The 22311-nt window shown below is 43.6% G+C and overlaps 1 protein-coding gene across 6 annotated transcripts in view; it reads right to left on the minus strand.

The window, feature by feature from the left end:
• Positions 1 to 22011, minus strand: part of ADAMTS6 (ADAM metallopeptidase with thrombospondin type 1 motif 6) — a 410266-nt gene extending 388255 nt beyond the window's left edge. For 2 of the 6 annotated variants that reach the window (XM_068249826.1, XM_068249813.1), the window contains exon 1: positions 21915 to 22011. The gene's annotated coding sequence lies outside the window, so the exon portion shown is untranslated. Of the gene's footprint in view, positions 1 to 11224; positions 11347 to 21666 lie in introns of all 6 variants that reach the window. The other 4 variants (XM_068249792.1, XM_068249807.1, XM_068249820.1 and 1 more) reach the window with 3 other exon arrangements.
• Between the last annotated feature and the right edge of the window lie 300 nt (positions 22012 to 22311).

Genomic DNA, 22311 nt, shown 5'->3' on the forward strand with positions numbered 1-22311 from the left:
AAGTAGTAAACCCCCCAGGGATTCAGAGATGGTCGCCGGCGAACGGTTCGGGAACCGTTCGCCACATCTCTACATGCCACAGACAGAGGAGCATAATGGAACTGCAAACCTAAAAAAATGTCCACAGACTGCTTAGCCATTGTCCCCCAACCCCACCCCCCTTCCATGTCCCCCTTTTCCCCTTGCTTTGGCAATACCTGTAATGAATGTTGGTCATGCCAATAAAGCCATCTTTGATTTGACTGCCATTTCAGTGTAGATAAGCTCATTTGAAAAGCACTGAATGCTAATATGTCTGCTTCCAAGAAAACAGGAAGCAGAAACAGTGCAGGTTTATTGCAGGATTTGTATCAGCTGTAACAAAAATGCTTTTCTTTATAGGTTATGATGCTGTTGCTTATCTTTTAGAGCATAGAGGAAGTTCTGAGTTCAGGTTCGCTTAATAAAAAGGGACCTGAGCACCGTAATCTGAAACAATCTCTCCCTGATGCTAGGTACACACAATGCAATTTTCTGAAAGATTTACTGTCAGATCGATTGTTCCCAACATGTCCAATCTGATTTATGAACAGAAAATCGGAAATCAGATCGGACATGTTGGAAATTGCAAATTCTGACAGATTTACTGTCAGATCGACATTGTGTGTACTTAGCAGGTACATAGGCTTGCCTCCTCATCCTCCTTTTATTCTTTAAGCATAGTTGCACTGGCCCTGCATTCCACCCTCGCATGCCACCCAGCTACAGTTCCATGCCACCCGGCTGGAAAAAAATTCTGGGGAGAACACTGTATACACTGGGCAGCATCGGAAACTGCCAATTCCCAAGAGATTAGTTCTGAAATCGATCAGGAATCAGCCTGCGGTGTACAAGCAGCCGACAGATCTCTGTCTAATCAGATGCGATCAGAGAGTTTTGGCTCTTGGCCGAACCGGAGCTTTTATTATGCTCAAAATGTATACTAGACCCTAGCTTGACACATTTTGGTAAGTTACAGGAAAAAAATGCTATGAAAATTAACTGGATCACTTTTTGCACAGAAATCCAGCAGAAACTGAACGCCAGGGAGGTCAAGTAGCACAGTGACAAATCCCCTGAATAGGTTACATTACAAAGTTTAAAGAAGAACTCCTGTCAAAAGATTATTTTGGTTCTAGAAAAAGTGTAGGCTACCTACAATATATTAACTGCCATCTGGGTTCCATTCAGTGAGACTTTCTGACCCAGTAATGGGGGTCACTGAAAAAAAAAAAAAAAGCTGAAATTTCTTAAATGGGAACAAGGACAGCAATAGAAAATAACAAAAAGGAGAGCCCAAATGGGGTAGTATGTTATGGTCAATAGGAACGTCTTAAAGTCTGATGTCTGGAATACTACAACTGTGGGTTACCACCAAGGCAACCACCGTGTAGACAGGTGGGGATCTTCAGCCTGTCCCCACTTAGGTAAAATGTTGCTCTCTGTAGTGGGAAATAGGTATGTACCCCTTCACCAAGGGTGGACAATGTTAGAGATTGAGATAGATGAAACAGAGGTGCCAAAGTAGAACAAAAATGCTATAAAACCCATTTTAAAAAAATACCCGTTATTTGTTTTGTTCTTGTTGAATTTGTGTACCAATTATTATACATCTAGTCCCGAAGTGGACATATCCATAATTGCTGTAATGTTTACTGCTAAATCAATAAAACTTCTTTGAAACTAAAACCCATTAAAAAAAAAAAAAATTATAAGAGGTAGTGGTGAATATACCTCCAAAAGTGGGACACAAAGTGACTACTTTCAAAAGTAGTTCTCTAATCAAAAGAAAAAAACCGCAACAATAACTCCAATGCTCCACTTAAAGAGACACTGAAGCGAAAAGAAAAATGATCATATTATGAGTTGGTTGTGTAGTACAGCTAAGAAATAAAGCATTAGGAGCAGAGCTACGAGCCTAATATTGTTTCCAGTACAGGAAGAGTTAAGGAACCCCAGTTTTATATGCCAATTGCCATTGAGATCCACGACTTTCAAAGTCGCAGAGAGCGGTGTTTTCTGAAGGTCGTTATCTGAACTGTATTGTTTTTTTCTTTTGCAGAGAACAGTTCAGGACAGGTCAAAAGTTCACTGCCTGTTCTGTAAAAACATTTAGAATGCTGAGTAGTGTGTAAACTGCAAATATTAGAGATTGATGCAATGTTATAAAAAAAAGCTGTATAACTGAAAATAAAAAAATATGAGAATATTTTTTTTGCTACAAATGTTCTAGTAATTATCCGTACTACACAACCAATTCATTATATTTAATTTTTTTTCGCTTCAGTATCTCTTTAAAATTGCCTGAAGAAGCAGGTGCACCCGCAAAATGCGTCACAGTGGAGTTTTTATTGTTGCTTTGTTTCTTTTGAATAAAGAACTACTTTTCAAAGGGTGTCCAACTTCTTGGAGCCACGTCCCCCCACTACCTCCTTTTAAAGCGGAATATAACCCTGCATTTCAACTTTGCTCTAAAACATTATTTACAGTATATTATATGCAACCAGCATTTTTTTTACTAGACCAGCATTGGAAGGGTTACACAGGGCTTTAAAGTTCCTGGAGATTTCTGCAGACGCATCCGAAGCTGAAATAGATACATTTTGTTTACATAAATGTATCTAAGTGTTGAATGTGACTCATCTCTCTGACTGAGAAGGAGTTGGAGGACAGCCAAAGAGTGTGTAACATTTATCAATAGATACATATAACTAAATAGAATGTAACAATCTGAACTTCTGCATATCTCTCCACGGAACTTTAAACCTCTGTGTTTAACCCTTCCAATGCTGGTCTAGTAAAAAAAAAAATGCTTTTTGCATATAATATGCTGTAAATAATATTTTAGAGCAAAGTTGAAATGCAGGGTTATATCCCGCTTTAAATGTATGTTTAAAGAATTTTTAGTCCACTTTGGCGCCTCAGTTTCATCAATTACAATCTCTAAGAACAGCAATAGAAACACTATTAGAGTGAATTGAAAAGAAATGTTAATTAAAAATATATACAAATTCACTGGTTTTAGGTATGCAAGTATATGCCATTTCTACAGCAGTGGCTGGATAGTGTAATGGTTAAGGAGACAGGAGACCTGGGTTCAAATCTCGGCTCTGCCTGTTCAGTAAGCCAGCACCTATTTCAGTAAGGAGTTTCTTGGGCAAGTCTCCTTAACACTGCTACTGCCTACTGAGTGCGCTCTAGTGGCTGCCTTGCAAGCGCTTTGAGTCCGACAGGAGAAAGGCGCTATACAAATACTGCTATTATTATTATTATTATTATTATTTCTTTTATTTTAAAATGAATATCTCCTAACAAGAGTGGAGGTACAAGGTCAAGGTTACTAATAGCAAGGAAGCGGTCTATCTACATCCCTGATGAGAGATCCTGCAGGTGGAAAACTTTTAGAGTTTCCTCAAGCTCGAGTTGGCCCTGCTAGCCTGGTCATTTAGGACTGGCTTGGTCCTAGAAGATGAAACACAGCAAGGACTAACTGCACTGGACACTAAGCAGAAATGAGATGGTCCCGGTGACCAGATGAGAAAAGAAAAAGAAGATGAAGAAGTGGCTGTAAACTATTTGCTTATAAGGCCATAGAAAGCACAGTACATGTTACAGACCTGCTTCACATGATAAGTTTTTTTTGCCGCTCGATTTTTCATCCGATCGTTTTTTCCGCTCGATTCTCTTATCTTCCGCTCGTTTTTCTTATCTTTAGCCATTCACATCTATGAGAAAGCGACCCAAAAACCGATCGGAAGGAATATCGGACATGTCTGAAATTATCTAATCGAACCCAACTGTCAAGCAGAAGAACGTATGGTGTATTCCCATCATAACATTACAATTTAACACTGTGTTCATATTGACAACGATTTCGTAGAAAAAAAAAACAGCAATGGTAAGGGCCCGTTTCCACTAGAGCGAATCCGCATGCGTTGTCTGCATGCGGATTCGCATAACCAATACAAGTGGATGAGACTGTTTCCACTTGTCAGTTTTTTGGTGCGTTTTTCTGTGCAGGATTTTTCTGCACGGTAGGGCCTGCAGAATTCGCCTGCGTGTGGAATGCAGGCGATTCGCAGGCAATGTATTTAATAGGGGAAAACGCACATGCGTTTTTTGCCGCGATTTCGCGTGCGAAATCGCACTAAAACGAATGTACATTGAGCCAGGCAGTGACATGGTTAAAATCGCTAATAGCCTGCCTATGCGAAATCGCATGCGAAATCGCGGCAAAAATCGCATGCGGAATCGCATCCGCATGCGATTTTGTCAGCGGTGGAATCCCAGCGATTCGCACCGCACTAGTGGAAACGGGCCCTAATACTAAATCCAGAAAATTCATAAAAAAAAAAAAAAAAAACATTTTCAGGACACATTTACACATATTGATCGACCTCACTTATTTTTTTAATTAGGAGCGTACTTCTGTCTGTAAGGTTTTTTCTGCTCCTTTGATACAGGACTTCATCAAGGGCAGAAACAAAGTGGACTTTTCTGTTGTATGCTCAGTAAAACTAAGCAAAATCTTAAGGGGAATGCCTCTTTAACATAGACACTAATATTCAATTCTAAATGTGACTGTAAATTGAAGTGTGTGTGACCTCAGTTCCTGGGAGTCGTTATCCTATTTAATGCATTTCCAAGCAACCTGATTCTTCTGAAATTTGGTTCCTGGAGGAATCTTCCTTATTAGAGATGACCAGTTTACTCTGCAAAACATAGTCTGGTACATGATCACTTGAGGGCAATAACTCAGCAATCAGAGACTTCCATTTTTTGCTACACGTCTAGATCATCAAGAAATCTGCTGAAGACAGAGTAATTTTTCTTCATTTTACTATCGAAGCCACCAATATATACAGTCCTGGGAGAGTCTGAAAACGCTCCTCCTACTGGTTATCTCAATTTAGTTAAACTTATGCTTGTTCAAACCACTCAAATATGCTTCCAACTAGACCCATTTCTTTACCTCACATGTCTGTGGCCACACTAAAGCATCGTTTCTGGATTTCCACCATTCCTTTGAAGACATTACTTACTGGAAAAATAAAAGTTCAGGCCAGGCATCCTCGGTCTCTTTACAGCTATATAGCCTAGAGGTCCAGAGACTTTTTCCAACATCGGTGTGGCTTTAAAAACAGATTACAAGCCCCTTTATCTTTCCAACACATGCATTTCTGTCTGCCACAGGTTACCATAAAACGTGAAATGCTCGCAGCTAATGTGTCAACTGTGCAAATGACCCGGGATCCAGCAGCTCCTACTCCAGGCACAGCTGTTTTACCATACATCTTTTAACTGGTCTGCACAGCCAAAGCAGCTGAGCATTAATTAAACTGTCAATGTCACTTTCTCACCTCACCTAGCCTAGCATTACATTTCAATTGCATAACACAGGAACAATGAAAAAAAGAACACCTGCCTTTGGAATACCTTCTAGTCATGTCACAGGCTTACTTCATCCACTACACTGTTTCTATTTCCTCATGAAGGGTTTTATGAAGCCGATTGACCGTCTTCTTATTCACACAAGGGCCATCACCACTGGACTTTGTACAGTGTTAGATTTGAGGAGCCGTTAAAAGGACGCCTGAAGTGAAAAGGATGTGGAGGTTGCCATTTTTATTTCTTTTTAAACCATGCAAATTACCTGGCTATCATTCTGATCCTCTGCCTCTAATACTTTTAGTCATGGACCCTGAACAAGCACACAGAACAGTTGTTTGACTTAATGTGAACCTCCGGACTAAAAATCTACTCAGCAGAACTGAAAAGGCTTGGTGTTTCTTTAACAGTTTCACAGCATCAGAACTTTGTTTTTCTTACCAAAGCATCATTTTTAGCTGCATTTTTAGCTAAGCTCCACCCATCAAAGAAAACTGCCCAGGCTTTTTTCCCTGATGCTGTGCAGAGCATGATGGGATTTCCTATGTTATTCACGTTGCCTAGCAACTGGGAGGGATGATCAGCACAAAGGACAGTTGGAACTGTGTCTCATGATCCCTGTCACCTCCTTTCAACCAAAAAGCTGGTTGCCCTCATGAAATCAAACATTTGCCTGTTCTTTTAAAACAGGGTAGGTAAGAGATTACCTATCTATTTTAATTAACATAACTAATGTAACTTAATGACAGTATGTTTAGGCTGAAGTGCCTCTTTAAGTTTGACTGCATTTGCAGCTGTTTTGCCTCACGGGAAAGGTTTTTAAACCCTCTAACTTCACTCACCACCGTAGTGGGTAAAATGAATTGCAGCAAAACATGAGGAAAGATTCAATAATATTTGAGCTACAATCCTGTTATAATAATTATCTAGGCTTGCAGAATCATAGTTTAAGGGTTAGTAATTATTAGTAAGCATGCAAGCGCATATTCGGCCGCTGTCATAGGCGCGTGATCACAGTACAAATCTAGGCTATCCACTTTTGCGCAATACAACACAGCCAAGCGTGAACCCCTCGTGTCCAGGCAATGGCTTTGGCCTTCATGAACCAGATAAAACCGGTTAGGACAAGATAAAGGTGGAACTGCAATGTAACAAAACAGGTTATGCTGGCCTGAAGTTAAAGGAGTCATCAGGGGATCTTTACCAAAATGAGTGCTACTTACCGGGGGCTTCCTCCAGCTCCAAGCTCCCAGGACGTCCCTTGCCGCAGCAGTTTGCCGGACCGGGACGGACCTGCGGCGAGGGACGTCCTGGGAGCTTGGAGCTGGAGGAAGCCCCCGGTAAGTAGCACTCATTTTCATAAAAGATTCCCTGATGACTCCATTAACTCCAGCTCGAGGGTAACTCCAGGGGCTCAAATGTAATTTGATAGATCAGATGGGATGTGAACAGCAATCTAATCCATACATAGTTCATACAGCAATATATGTCACATGTGTATCAAAGCAGCATGCTTGTTTCAGGTGTGTGATTCAGACACTGCGTGAATGTTCAGCAGGATGCCAAGAAATTGTTTCAATGGAAATAAATATGGTAGCATCCATATTAATCTCACTTCAGTAGTCTGTTAAAATTGGTCTGGTAAGTCTCAAATGGGAAAAAAGGAGGGCAAAGATAGGGGGTACAGGAACACGTGAGCTCTCTTGTGCAGATGAGACTTTAGGACATTTTATGGAAGTTCAAATACCCATCCCTACCAAAGTTATCTTGGCTAGATCAATGACAGTTCAGATCCTCGGCTTCTCTCCATAAAGAGTGAGGTGCCCCAGTGCAGTGGGCAATGGTGTAGATGCCAGGTACAGGGAAGCGCTCAGTACAGAAAGTTAGGAGGAGGAGGAGTCTCATGGAGGTCCATCTGACCATGATTACAGCTTTACTCACACGTCACGAGGTGGTTCTTTTCTGATCTGCACGGTGTTGGAAATGGCCCAATCAAAATCTGGAGGAAATGCATTTAATTGACCAAATAATAGCAATCCATGACAGTTGAAGTGTGACCACCTCTATGAAATCCTAAGTTTAAAAGACACCCGAAGTGATAAGAAATTCCAACTATAAAACACTTTCCTAGCAGAAAATTGCTTCTGAGAGCAAGAAAGAGGTAAAAAGGGAAATTTCTTATCAGTGAGAGTCACACTGTAGTCACTTCCTGTCTGGAATGAGTCAGGAATGAGTCAGCCACTTACATACCTGATATTTAACTCTTTCAGGCAGAGAAAGGAAAAAAAAAAAAAAAAAAAAGGAACACAGCATAGTCATTTGTGTGCTAGGCACTGTACATACACATGTCTATCTCATGTCACTTCGGGTATCCTTTAACATATTTGGGAAAATACCCATTTCAGAACGAAAGGCATTTCTGGCTAGACTGCTTTTATTCTATGCTAGAAGGCAAGTAGCCCTAAAATGGAAAAAAACACTGCTGCACCTACAATCGCTGAGTTTCAAAACTCTGTACGCACAGACATACCTACCTACAAAGCTATATATGAAAATAGAGGCTCTGAGAAGATTTTTTTTTTTTTAAGATATGGATCCGATGGTTATCTCTATTCAAAAATCGATATGTAACCAAGCTCAATACTACACCCGCCATATTATATTATTGTACAAAATTATCCCTTGTATACTCGTACTAAACTAGGAGTGGGCGGGACCATTTGACAAGGGGAGATTGACACACATTGTAAGTTTTTTTTTTGCAATAAAAAAACTCAACTATAGTAACGCATGTTAGAAATGAAGAAGAAGGTGTACTTATCTGAAGCAGCAAATATAGGAGCTACCATAGGTGTCCATGTTAAATCACGCAAGTACCGGTTACAGACGAACCCCCCCTCCCCAAAAAAGAAATAAAAAGGTCTGCCAGAGGCACCCGAGAAAAATAGCAGCAGTGGCATTCCGTTAATATGTAGCGGAACTCTGCACGGGCAGCGACAGGTGTGGGATTGCACATTGTAGCCAAACACCAGATTTGTATTATTCAAACTACTGCTGCAAGGGGTTGAGCAGCTGAACATTCGCTCACTGGGAGTAGTAAAGCCCCAGAGTTTCATTGTAGCCAAACTCTGGCTTTTTAACCTCCTTAGCGGTAGCAGTCAGGTTTGGCCCGGAAATCCGCAGCTCAGAGCGGTAACCACGAGCTGGATTCATGAGAGGTGAGCAATGTGCAGGGCTGCCGCAGATTGATCTAGCGGTAGGATTTTTGGGTCTAAAAGCGTGTGAAAAATATAAGCTTACACAAAAAGTTCCACAAAATCCTCCACGACAGAGACCATGAGACTGCCTTGCCTATTCAAGGGACAGGAAGCACAAACAATTTAAAAAGGACACTCCCACCCCTCAGTGCTTACATATTACTTGGAGTATAGAAGTGTACTTACCATACCAGGGCGGGTTTAGGCCTGTCATGGAGGTTTTCGTGGAACTCATCTTACCGGTAAGAGTAAGCTTATATTTCCACTCATCCTCCACGACAGATACCATGAGATTTCTGAGATAACTCCCCTCTCAGGGCGGGACAACTGCAGAAAGCACTTTGCGTCCAAAAGCCAAATCTTTAATATTTTGAAGCTCTAACCAGTAATGTTTGATAAACGTGTTGTAGTTAGACCAAGTGGCTGCATTACAAATTTCAGTAACAGACGCAGATGCCCTCTCAGCCCAGGAGGAGGTGACTGCCCTAGTGGAATGCGTTTTGATTCCGGATGGCGCAGGTATATCTGATAACTCCTATGCTTTAGAGATGCATAACTTTAACCAATTGCTAAGAGTACTTTTAGAGGCTTTGTAACCTTTCCTAGCCCCCTGAAATTGAATAATCCAATCTCCAATCATTAGTCCATTCTAGATAAAGCAAAACCATGTTTCTAACATCTAAAGTATGACATTTTTTCTCCTCATTTGAAGGATTGGAACAAAAGGAAGGTAAATGGATCTCCTGATCCTTATGAAACGTAGATACCAATTTTGGAACAGAAGAAGGAGGTAATTTAAATTAAATCCTATCCTCCATTATTGTCATGAAGGGCAATCTGACACTGACCCTGAACCAAATTGGAATTCCTGTGGGCTCCCCACCCCCATAGACTTGCATCATTTGTTAAAACCACCGGATGCTGTCAAATCCAATGTATGCCTTTCTTCAGGTTTTTTTACTTCCACCCACCAACTGAGTGAGTTTTTCACCTGGCTGGAGACCCAGAACTGTCTGTCCAATGAATCCTGACTTCTGTTCCATTGTAACAGAATGGAAATCTGGAGTATTCTGGACCTTGCTTGTGCCCACGGAACTGCCGGAATACAAGCTGACATTTTTGCATAAAAGGGACATAGATTCTCTTATTGAAACAGGTTTTTCTCTTAAGACTCATCTACACGGGTAGATGAGGCTGCGATCCGGCGTTTTGATTAGCCACCGGTTCGCCTCTTCCGCGTCGCATTCGATTGCCCGCTCGTCCCCGCTTATCTTCCGCTCGATTCCCTGTCATTGTCCCCTCGCGGGGAGCGAGCAAGGAATCGGCGGTGCGGAGATCCGTCCTGTCGGATCTTATCAATTAAGCCGCATTAGCGGCTCGATTGATAAGAAACATCGCGGCCGCATCTACGCGTGTAGATGCGGCTTTAGAAAGAGCTTCACATGATCTATCAGATCCGAAAGCTTTTTCTCTTGAAGACAAAGACATTTGAATTCTGGTATCCGGTACTATGCCCAGAGAAAAAAAAAACAAAAAAAAAAACCACCTTTGGCCTAAGAGGGAGCAAGGTCCAACTTCTTGTAGTTTAGGATCCAACCTAAATCTTTTAGGGCAGCCAGAGTGATCTGAAGATGGGACATCAGAAGTTCCTCGCTTTGTGCCGCAATTAGAATGTCGTCCAAGTAGGGGATCAAAATGACTTGCTGGAGTCTTAGAAAGCTCCACCATCACCTTGGTGAATACCCGAGGCGCCGCCGAGAGGCCAAAGGGCAGAGCCCTGAACTGAAAGTGAACCAGCTTCGATTGGATCCAAATTGCTGCTCTGAGGAACTTTTGATGTCCTGGAAAGATAGGGACATGATAGTAGGCATCCATGAGATCGATTGATGCTAGAAAATAATCTTTGCCCAGAAGAGGAATGGTCGAAGAGATTGTTTCCATTTTGAAACGCTTGTACCGAAGGAATAAAATTTAAATTCCTTAAGTTGATAATTAACCGAAACTCCCCGTTTGGTTTTGGGACAAAGAATAGAGGGGAATAAAATCCCTTCCTCCTTTGTGAGATTGGTACTTCTTCGACCACCCCCTTTTCAAGCAGTAAAAGAATTTCATTTTCCAGAGCGGTTTGTTGGACTGGAGTCTGAAGAGGGGCGGTAATTTTGAAAGTGGGAGGGGGTCGAGATGAACTCCAATTTGAGCCCACGTCTGACTATTCCCAACACAAATTTGTTTGAGGAAATGTTTTCCCAAGCTGGAAGAAAGTTTTTAAATCTCCCTCCCACTTGCATACCGTCATTGTTCGGATTGCTTAGTGGAAGCAGCCTGTCTTTTGGGTTTAAACAAAAAACCCTTGGATTTTGCACCACTATGGACTTGCCACCTTTTACCAGAATCAGTTTTACTTTTCGTATTCTTTTTGTATAAACGAAAGTTCTTCCTCTGAAATGCTCTTTTCTTTTTCAGAGGGAATACTTGTTTCTTTTCCGCAGCTCTAGTTAAGGCTTCCTCTAAAGCATGACCAAAGAGGAGACCTCCTTCAAACGGCAGTGAACACAACTTACTTTTAGCTGGGAGGTCACTATCCCATCCTTTGAGCCATAAGAAGCGTTGAGTAGAGTTGATTAACCCTGAAGTGCTGTCACAATTTGTACTGCCTCACTAGAAGCATTGCAAAGAAAATTAGCTGCAAGAGAGAAAACAGACAGAATTGAGTAAATCTGAAACAGGAGCACCTGCTTTTAAAATGGTTCTCCAACTCCGTTAACCAAATTAACAGACATCTAGCCGTACATGTGGCAGCTAAAATAGGAGGGACCGCCGCTGCCGCTTCCCAGGCTTGCTTAAAGGGATACTGTAGGGGGGACAGGGGAAAATAAGTTGAACTTTACCCGGGGCTTCTAATGGTCCCCCGCAGACATCCTGTGCCCGCACAGCCACTCACCGATGCTCAGGCCCCGCCTCCGGTTCACTTCTGGAATTTCAGACTTTAAAGTCAGAAAACCACTGCGCCTGCGTTGCCGTGTCCTCGATCTCGCTGATGTCATCAAGAGCGCACAGCGCAGGCCCAGTATGGTCTGTGTCTGCGCAGTAGACTCCTGGTGACATCAGCGGGAGCGAGGACACGGGCGTGCAGGCGCAGTGGTTTTCTGACTTTAAAGTCAGAAATTCCAGAAGTGAACTGGAGGCGGGGCCGGAGCATCGGTGAGTGGCTGCGCCAACACAGGATGTCTGCGGGGGACCATTAGAAGCCCCGGGTAAGTTCAGCTCATTTTCCCCCGACCACCCTACAGTATCCCTTTAAGGAGGAATTCCCCTTTAAAATTTCCTGTGTCTTCAAATGGAATGGGTGAATTGTTTGATAATTTAGAGATAGCCAAGTCTAACTTAGCGCATTTAGTCCATTTATCACAGTCAGCATCATCAAAAGGAAACCGCCTTTTTGAGGATTTTAATTGAAACAGCTTTTTATCCGGTTCTTTCCACTCCTGGAAAAAAACATCAGGCAGATTTGTGTACAGGAAAAGCCAGAAAATTAGTTGGTTGCTGCTCAATATACATTTCATCCTCAGTAGACAGTTCCTTGGATGCTTCAATAGGTAACCCGAGTGTGGTACGAATGATTTTAAGTAAATCCTTAGTACTATCAGGAGATTATTTAAATTTTCCTTTAACGAGAATCTTAGGAGTCTCCTCCTCCTGAGTTGATGCACTCCAGAAGTACCTGCTTTATCAGAATCACCTGATACAGGAACCGGTTGAACAGTCTGAACTGAGGAAGCTTGAGCAATTAAATTATCTCTCAATACAACATAAGTATTATTGAGTTCAGATTGAAAAGTGTTAAACATTAATTTGAAAGTATCAGCATTTTCCTCATTAACCACAAAGGCAGTACATGAATGGCAAAAGGGTTTCTTATAAGAGGAGGATAATTTATTTTTACAAATACCACACTTGGTAACATGGGGAGTCTTTTCTAAGGCTTTTCTAGGCGCAACCACCTGAAAGACAACACAAAGGGAATGGCTTTCAGCAAACATCCTAAAAAAGATATGGATAGGATGGCCACATATAGCCTTTAGACTTACTCCAGATGGTGGTAATGGAGGAAGGTCCGCGACCTGAGAGGAAAGTTCACTCACGGTCTCCAGAGGCCTCAGTAAGACCATGTGCACTGCGAGGCTTAATTTATAATGCCTTAATGCAGGCACTCCCTCCGGCGTCCAGGTGTACCGCACTTACGGTTTCCGTCCTGACGTCACATCCAGGGGAAGTGATGCAATGCGGGCAATCTCAACACGCTCCCGGCCAACGAGAACACCGCCATACTAGGCCCAAACATAGGGTCCGGTGGCATGCAGATGGGCACCTGGCAGCGATGCCACACGCCAGACACCAGGGCACCGCGCGAACCGCTGCCTCATCTCCCTCCCCAGGATACACCGACTCAGCTGCCCCTGGAGGTGAGACAACGGCCGCCTTACCCTTGGTCTGCTGGATAGAGCCCATGAACATCCGCTTCCTCCTATCCCAAGGGACAGGAAAGCACTGATGGGTGGAAGTGGGAGTGTCCTTTTTAAATGGTTTGTGCTTTCTGTCCCTTGAATAAGCAAGGCAGTCTCATGGTCTCTGTCGTGGAGGATGAGTTAAAATTGCACCATTTTTAGACAAAATCTTGCTTGGGCTGTTAATTAAAGGGTTTAGTGTTAGGAGTAGCTGGGGAGGGGTTAATGTTATGATAGACGGGAAGGGTTAGTAGAATATCAGTATAATCACAAATGTTCTACTACTGGTATTACCTGGTGGCCATTTTCCACACACCTTTAATCGATGCACGCAGTCGCATACTTATAATACTATATGCACATACCACCCCCACTTTAACAGGAACCATTTGCAATAGTTTACTGTTGGCCATTCCTGGATATAGCTGGCTGCATGTTTAATCAGTGCTGAGGTATGTTATTGAGATAGCTCATGTTTATTTGTGAAGCCACACATGGAGGTGCTGAACTGCCACATTTTTATCATAACAGGTCAAGTTCCAGTCCTGTAGTCCATATTATATATTGTGGAGGGTGACAAGCACTCCGTTCCAACTGGTAGAATCCGTGTGATAACAGTCTGTGCACAGGAAAATGTATTCAGAGTCAGTGACGAGCCCGACTCATCAGATCCGGCGGCCAAAGGTGCCCAAATACACCTCCGGGATGTAGGCCACCCCAATGCCTCTCTGGCAAACTGCACAACGCCGTCCACCTTCAGATCAATCCAGATCACCACATCTGCAAGGGAAACCTTGCATCTTCTGGCCTCCTGAAATACTCCCAAGCAGCATCAGCAGTTATTCCGAGAGAACAGACAATAAATTATAGACATGTAGAGATGGTGGCATCTCCTGGTGGTTCCACAACCATAAATGGTGATCACTGTGTCATACAGCAATAAATATGCTGAATTTGAGAGTTTATGCTTTTGCAGTCATATGCAACTTATCAGAGCTTATTAGAAGGTGCAGTGAGGTGATGAAAGTGTCAGACTTACTCTGACACTGATCTGAATGGGCTGATGCCCTGTCAGGTTATAGCTGACAACTGCACCTCTAGCGACAGTCGTTATGCTATTTGTTGGACTATGTCCGACATCAGGAGCTGGGGAAACCAATACTGTAGGACCGAGTCAAACTATGGCTTGGAAAGGGTTAATGCTATGTAAGGTCATCTGTTACATTGACAGACAAAATTCCCTTTAAATAAAAACATGGTCTGAAAAAAAAAAAAAAAAAAAAAACACAACAACACACACACACACAAACAGATCTACTCATGCAAACGTCCAAATGACACAAGAAAATGTAAAGGTTTTAAAGGTGAAATGGCGATAAGGCTTAAACTAGGTACAAATGCTTGAAGACACTCAGCCAAAGGTGGACATTCAGTACCATCTCAGTTGAGAATCTAATGTGTGTACAAGTGCCCCTTGATGTCAGAAAGATCCAGCAATTGCAGTTTCCCCTCCTCACCCAGCCTGCCAGAAGCTGCTCCATCTTCCAAAAATGAAAAAGAGGCCGCACTGGCTGCAAAAGATGCTGTATGCTTTTGCCACCTCTTACTTTCCTTTTTTGGAATATACCTGGACCATAGAGCAATCCGGTCGAGGCCAGGCACCGTCAGATATCCAGTACAGGCATATCTGGGCGCTGTTTTCTGTTGGATTTTTCTACAAGGCGCTGCTCCATCTTCTGCTGTGCAGTCATCCCTCCATATCAACAGAACACATTGCCTGCCTGTAGGCTAGTGATGTGTCTGTTCAGTACTTGGCCATGGACTGTCAACTGAAGGAGAGAGTTTGGTCTCTGCGGGCTATATTACTTTTGTGCAACCTCACCCTCTGGCTATATAGTTAGGAGTTAGAGCAATTTTGGGTACTCTGAGTCGGAGGTTTCATAAACGGAGGAGTCGGAGGTGGGAGTCAGATGATTTTTGTACCAAATCCACAGCCCTGTTAAGTATAAAAGACTAAGGAGCCCGAGTCCAAGCTATTTTGGGTACCTGGATTCAGAGATGGAGGTTTCATAAACTGAGGAGTTGGATTTGAAGTCGGATGATTTTTGTACCAACTCCACAGCCCTGTGTAAAACATTCATTAAACATGTATAATAACATCACATTTAGCTGTGTAGCTGTAGTTTAGCCTTAGGGATTAAGATGAACTGGAGGCCTCAGAATGGAGTTTCTGTTAAGTATATAGAAACACATGAAAAGTGCACATAAAATGCTTCAAAAGCTCCACAGGACCCACATGTGCTGCTGAAGCACGATTCCAAAGTCTGACAGAGATTCCTGTACTGCTCCCACTGGGGACATCTCCACACATAATCCACTCACCCAGACAACCTGTGCGCTGCAAGTCTAATAATAACTGGCTCTTGTCATGTTAAATCAACTCTGCATCTGCTTTCACAGGCAGAAGACCAACTGAAGAGGGTCGAAGAAATTGTTCCGGATTTTCTTACTTTGCTCTTCATTGCCCTCAAGGGCAGCGTGAGAAGACAACTAAAACACCTGCCTGTTTATAGCTAGGTTTTCCCAGGAAGAATGGGTTAAAGCTGAAGAACATTCACAGACAGTGGTGTAACATTCATGGGCCCCAGTGCACATATTAACACTATTTTTATGCTATTGTCTACAGAAGGTAAGATGCTAAGGAAGACACTATGATTAACTGTCTGCCTTGCAGAGCATACATGGAAGTGAGTCAATGGCTGCAGGAAGAATGGACTTTGCAACTTCAGAGGAAACGTTTGCTGTCGGCCAAGCATGCTGGTTCTTTAGGCGATGTCAAGGAGCTCAAGTACACTCTCTCGGTCAAGACCGTCCTTAATGGTCACAATGGCTGAATTTAATCTAGGGAGTGTACTTGGCTTAATTCCATTGGCGGCACTATACATATGACCATGTCGGCTCACTCTACCCCAGGGCCATATGAATCTAGTTTTTGGTGATGTGATGGGGCAGGGAGGCGCGTTGCACAGCAATACTTGCCTCAGGTGTCCTGAATGCTCACTGGCGGAAAAAGCAGGTTATGATTTGGACCTAGCACCAGTTTTAATGCGCCCCCAATATTTTACTATTATCAATGATTCATAAGACTCCAACATATGCTGTGGAGCCGCTTAGGCCCTGTTCACACTGCACATGTTGCCGTCCGGATTTCGGCAGCGTGTGCAGGAGGCAGACACGCACAACATCAGAAAGTGCATAGACTGCACTGTCTGATGTTCACACTGCATGCGTTCCGGACTGTGCGGTCCAGGAATGCATGCTGCACGCATTTAACAAAACGCGCAGCTGACCCACCCACACAAAGCATACAAACGCAGATGGCGTGCGTTCGTACGCGTTGCGTTCCAAAAGCACGGCCATCCGCGTTTGATGATGTAAACGGGGCCCCAGACCAAGAAACAAATATGGGGTACATAATAATACAAACAATGATATACACAAAATGTAGACATTGGTACATACTACATAATTGGTAGTAAAAGTGACAAATGTAACATAATGAAGACAACGTAAAGCAAATTCCAAGGCAACAAAAAAAAAAAAAAAAAAAAAAAAAAAAAAAATGGGGAGTGTGTCTGGCTCTTGTGAGATTACAATCTACCTTAAAAACGTTTGACGGTCTCGGGTAAATGATTGCAGTTGTTCAGCTCCTATAGAGGCAAATCTTGAACTTCTGAGCTTGTTATCTATTTAGCAGGCATGACCCCACCCCCGATAGTTTGTGGCTGACTCATGCTATGCGGAAGGGTTAGAGGGAACAATGCCCTCAGCTGAATCAATCCACTGCAGCAGATCACCTCACAAGGCATCGAGGACCACTGTACACAAGCTGGATTCTCCTCAGAGGCTGCCCAAAATTGGCCGAGAACCATCTAGCGTGTGTATAACGCTTTAGCCACCCAACACATCAAGCCTTGTACACACTCTAGACTGGTCTCTATAGGGAAGACTCTAGAAAACCCAGAGGCTTCCCCCGCTCCTCCTCCAATGACCCATTCCAGCCTGGTCACCTCCAAAAAAAACCATTGACAAGCTCTTGGCGATGGTTCGCACACTAGCACAGACACACTCAGGCTCCGCTTTTCCCTCAGTGCATCCAGGATGGCGAGGTGGAGGGAGGACTGGGAAAGCCTATGGAGGAACGCAAGGCAAAGTATCTCACCGTTTCTTTTTCTAACCTCCCAGATTTACTTTAAGAAGGGTTGGGACTAAATACACCCTTGTTTATGTCATCATGTTACTCCATGTACCCTCTAACTGGGGCAGTTGATAAGCACTAACCACATTGCTCCACAACCCTCCATGTAAACTATCCCCAAGTAACAGCTGTATGTCGCCTTTGGACATCATAGACATAATACAAGGGGAAAGAAACACAACCCGGTGGATTACTAAGTGGCTGAACACGTAATGGACTCGGTATATTTATTTTACTGTAAACGTTTTTGAGAGCAGACAGTTATGACAACTTTGCTTTAATGAGTTCTGCATAGAGAAACAGTATCACTAAATTGCCATTTCCTCCTTAAATCTCCATGAAGCGCCTTATTTTCATGGAGAGCAGAAAAACCACATGAAGGGGGAGGTAGATGTCTAGCCTTGCTCCAGCTGATCTTCCCTTCTACCATCCATCAGCAGCGCTAAATCTATTTGGATAAAACGCGTGTGACCCAGACATCTGGCACCATCCCAATCTGCCTTACACACCGGCAGCTCAGATAATAACAATCCGTCTCTATGCTCCCTCTCCCTCCACAGTGCACAACTGGAAGAAATTAGCCAAGCGAAAATATAAGTGAAAAAAAAAAAATACATTACACACAGGTACACGATTCTCTTTTTTCGACTAGGTCTTAATTTAGACTAAGGCTATGCATCTCCAGTTGCAACCCCACAACTAAAACTCCCTAGAAGCCAGTCACATCTTAAAAAAACGGACCTGTACGCTCTGCTCTAAAAGTTAAGCAACAGCATAACCTTTAAAGGACAACCAAGGTGACATGATGAGACAGACGTGTATGTACAGTACCAAGCACATAAATGACTATGCTGTGTTTCTTTTTCTCTGCCTGAAAGAGTTAAATATCAGGTATGCAAGTGACAGTTTCTGTCTGGGTCAACTATAGCGTTAACTTTACTGATAAGGAATTACAACCATAACACTTTCCTGGCAGTAAATGGCTTCTGAGAGCAGAAAAGAGATATAAATAATCAATATTTCATAGATTTTAGCTCTGGCGTACTTCAATGCATGTGTCATTGAGCAGAGACAGTGAAACAAAAAAAAAAGTCATTTTTTTGGAGAAGGAGGAAAAAATACAATTGTATATCTCGTCCGTTTATTTTCACTTCGGATGTCCTTTAAAGAAAACATTTCTTTTTTACAGCGGATACAAATCCTGCAACAAATCTGCAGTGTTTCTACTTCCTGCTCTCATAGAAGCAGACACAGGGTTAACATTCTGTATTTACCAATTATCTCTCTGTCGTGGCAGTCCGCTGACACAGCTGAGGGATCAGATTACAACTTGAGCTTAGTCACAGATGAGGAGGAATGAGACAAGCTAAAACTCTCTAAATACATACAGGGTGCATTTCTCTGTGTTTTCCTTCTGCCCTGTGCAAGAGTTCCGGTCCACTTTAATGGCTAAAAAGTGATGTCTGGGGCTGCATTCACCAGCTGGATGACAAATGGACCAAGGCGGAAGACTTCACAACCGCGGCATCCTACCAGGTTACGTCAATACGTTGGCAGCATGGCGCCTCGAAATAGCTTTCTAAAGCTACGACTGCAACCGGTGAAATAATAACTGCTAATCATTCCATAAATGAGTCTTTACAGCGAGGATGGACTCTCTTTCTGGGTCTTGTAGAATTCTGGCACCCAAATACCACCATGTTCAGTTTAACTCAACACGTAAGTAGGAAGGGGGGGGGGGGAGGGGGAGTTAGCATGGGGTTCAACCTCACATAACCCCTCTATATAGACTCTCCTATCCAGACATCCACAGACAGAACGTGCGCTACCTACTATCGCTAAACTTCTACAGCAAAAACAGTCGCTCTGGTGTCAAGAGACTCGCAGATCTCATTCCCAAGTGGCCAGAAGGAAATCAAAACCACACTATAACATCTCTTTGATTAGTCTATTAAGAGCTTAACATATCCAGGAGCATGAGACGGAGCGAGCGCATTAATGCTGCTCTGTGAGTCCAGACACACAAACTATGCACTTGTCTGACTTCTTAAGCAGACTTTTTTTTTTTTTTTTTTTTTTTTTTTTACATGGAGAATAAATGTTGGCTTCATTTCCACTCCCGAGGCACTGAAGACTCCCCCCCCCCCCCCCCCTTTATCCTTCCCTACTGCAAGCGAACACCAAACAGATTGCAAGCTCTGTGATATTTGCATGCAGCCCTTTACATTATTCAGCATATAATCAAGTCCTGGGTGCTGAGCTCATAGTCAAAACTTAGCAATGATTGCACTGAGCACAGCAACAGCAATGCAAACATAGTGCAAGCAGTGGAAGAATCAAAAGTCACACTACTAATAATAAAGATCAAATGAAGTGCAATGCTTACTAAAGAAGCACAGTAATGGGATCATAGCATTAAAAAGTGAATTCAGTGTAGAGCTCTACAAAGCAATAATGACAGTGAGTGCATATCAGGGGCAGAGAGTTTTGTGCACGGCAGAAAGAAGCTAGAACTGAGCAGAAACAATGATCACAGACTTCTGCTTGCAGTACTGTAAGCAATGAAACACATTTCACAAAAACACAATAATAACCTGATAGGAACAAATCTTCAGCTATGACACGTTGATGCATTCATGCAGAAGACTCAATGAAAAATCTACCAACAAAGAGTATAAATGCATGACAATCACAGAGAAAGTAAAGTAACTGGATGCAGTACTGGAGCAGGAGAGAATTCCTATGGAATGAATTCTCAATTAGGGTTCTCTGGCAATACAAAACCATTAAAAACCATCACTTATCTCAGCAATAACAGTGCCTGCACTGCTCAAGCCAGTGAAGGTATCTCTCAGATTCAATACTAAACAATGGTAGCACTACTTGCAGTAAATACAGTTATGAAAACTTACTACAAAAAAGTGAACTCCCAGCAGAGATGAATAACAATGGCAGAAATAGAATAAGGTCCAGGACAAGTCCCCAACTACTGAAGATCCCAATGACACTGCAGCATCCAGGCAGAAGAGGCAGTGAATACTGGCAGTAAGCATGAAATCCCAGTGAAGTGAAGGCAGTATTGAGACTAGAGAAGTGTCCAGCCTCCAGCAGGGATCATCCTTACCTACTACTGCAACTTCAGATAGTGCTCTCACTCAGGCTATAAACACACACAATGAGAAAAAGAAACCACAGCAAGTGGAATGCATGAAGCGATGATGTCAATAAAGGGACCTTACAATAATGACGTCATAGGAGTACTTCTTGCATCACTGGAAACCGTATGATAAGCAATAAGTAGTAATCACAGCTTTGTCAGCACTGCTGAATAACCATAAACTCACAACCAAGTAAATGACATCAATGGGAGAACGACAAGTCTCCAGATAGTTCAGAGCCCATTTACAGTGTCCAGTACATGCAGGCAGAGAACTGAATGGAACGTCTGGCAGCCATGGTGATGGCAGTGAGAGTAGTATTGGAAGTCTGGCAGGCATGGTGGTGGCAGTATTGGGGCAGGAGAGGTGTATGCTGTAAAGCAGGAATACAGCGTGCAGCACAGAATAGCAGAGATGTAAATGGAAAGTCTGGCAGGCATGGTGATGGCAGTGAGGGCAGTATTGGGGCAGGGGAGAAGTATGCTGGCCAGCAGGAATACGGTATGCAGAACAGACAGGTAGAGAAATGAATAGGTCTGGAAGCCATGGTAATGGCAGTGAGGGCAGTATTGGAATGTCTGGCAGCCATGGTCATGGCAGTGAGGGCAGTATTGGAACATCTGGCAGCCATGGTCATGGCAGTGAGGGCAGTATTGGAAAGTCTGGCAGTCTGGTGATGGCAGTATTGGGGCAGGAGAGGTGTGCGCTGCCAGCAAGAAAACACTATGCAGTAAAGGCAGGCAGAAAAGTGAAAAAGGACATCTGCCAGACATGGTGATGACAGTGAGGGAATGCAATATTGAAAAGTCTGGCACCATGGTGATGGCAGTATTGGAAAGTCTAGCACCATAGTGATGGCAGTGAGGGCAGTATTGGAAATGTAAATTGAAAGTCTGGCAGCCATGGTGATGGCAGGATTTGAAAGTCTGGCACCATGGTGATGGCAGTGAGGATAGTATTGGAAAGTTTTGCACCATGGTGATGGCAGTGAGGACAGTACAGGGAAGTCTGGCACCATGGTGATGCCAGTATTGGGGCAGGAGAGCTGCATGCCATTGCCACCCAGCCGGAATAGATCTTACCGTTTGCATGTTCAGTTAGTGTTCTCTGGCATTCAGTACAGGCACTGCAGTCTGCTGCCCAGTCACTGCGCTCCCCCTGTGCACAAACCACTCATAGCCTCTAGCAGCAGCAGAAGCAGGCGCGTCGTTAGGGGGCGGGGACTCGGGGCCCTTGCCCCGAATCTATTGTCACTGTAGTGCCCAGCGGTCCCTCTCTGCAGTGCCCGTCTCAGTGCAACCGAGATGCTGGCTGCGCAGGCGCAGCCTACCTGTGTCAGCCTTGCCGTTTTGTGACCGGCTTCGTCATCCTGGTGGGCGGAACACCGGGCAGGCCAGCCGAAAGCGTAACCTCCCCCTCCAACCCTCCCCACTGTGTTCCGGGCGTGGTCTTCCTAGGATCTACAGCTCCGCCCGCAGCTGAAGTCAATTAAAGCCGCACCCTCCGGCCAATTATGGAGATCAGCTGTGCTCCGAAGGGCAGTCGTTGCTGCCATTGGCTGCCTGCGTTGCTCATTTTAGCGGGGGGCGGGGATCAGGCGGTGTAAAAGGCGGGGGCGTGTGCAGTTGGTTGCTATCTCCGCCCTTGACACGCCTCTGTGAGCACGTGGGTATAGGTCCCGTTGTCAGCAGCTAACAGGTGATGGGGGACTTTCGATGGAAATGGGT

This window comes from Hyperolius riggenbachi, chromosome 1, assembly GCF_040937935.1.
Source record: "Hyperolius riggenbachi isolate aHypRig1 chromosome 1, aHypRig1.pri, whole genome shotgun sequence".
Classification (NCBI taxonomy): Eukaryota; Metazoa; Chordata; class Amphibia; order Anura; family Hyperoliidae; genus Hyperolius; species Hyperolius riggenbachi.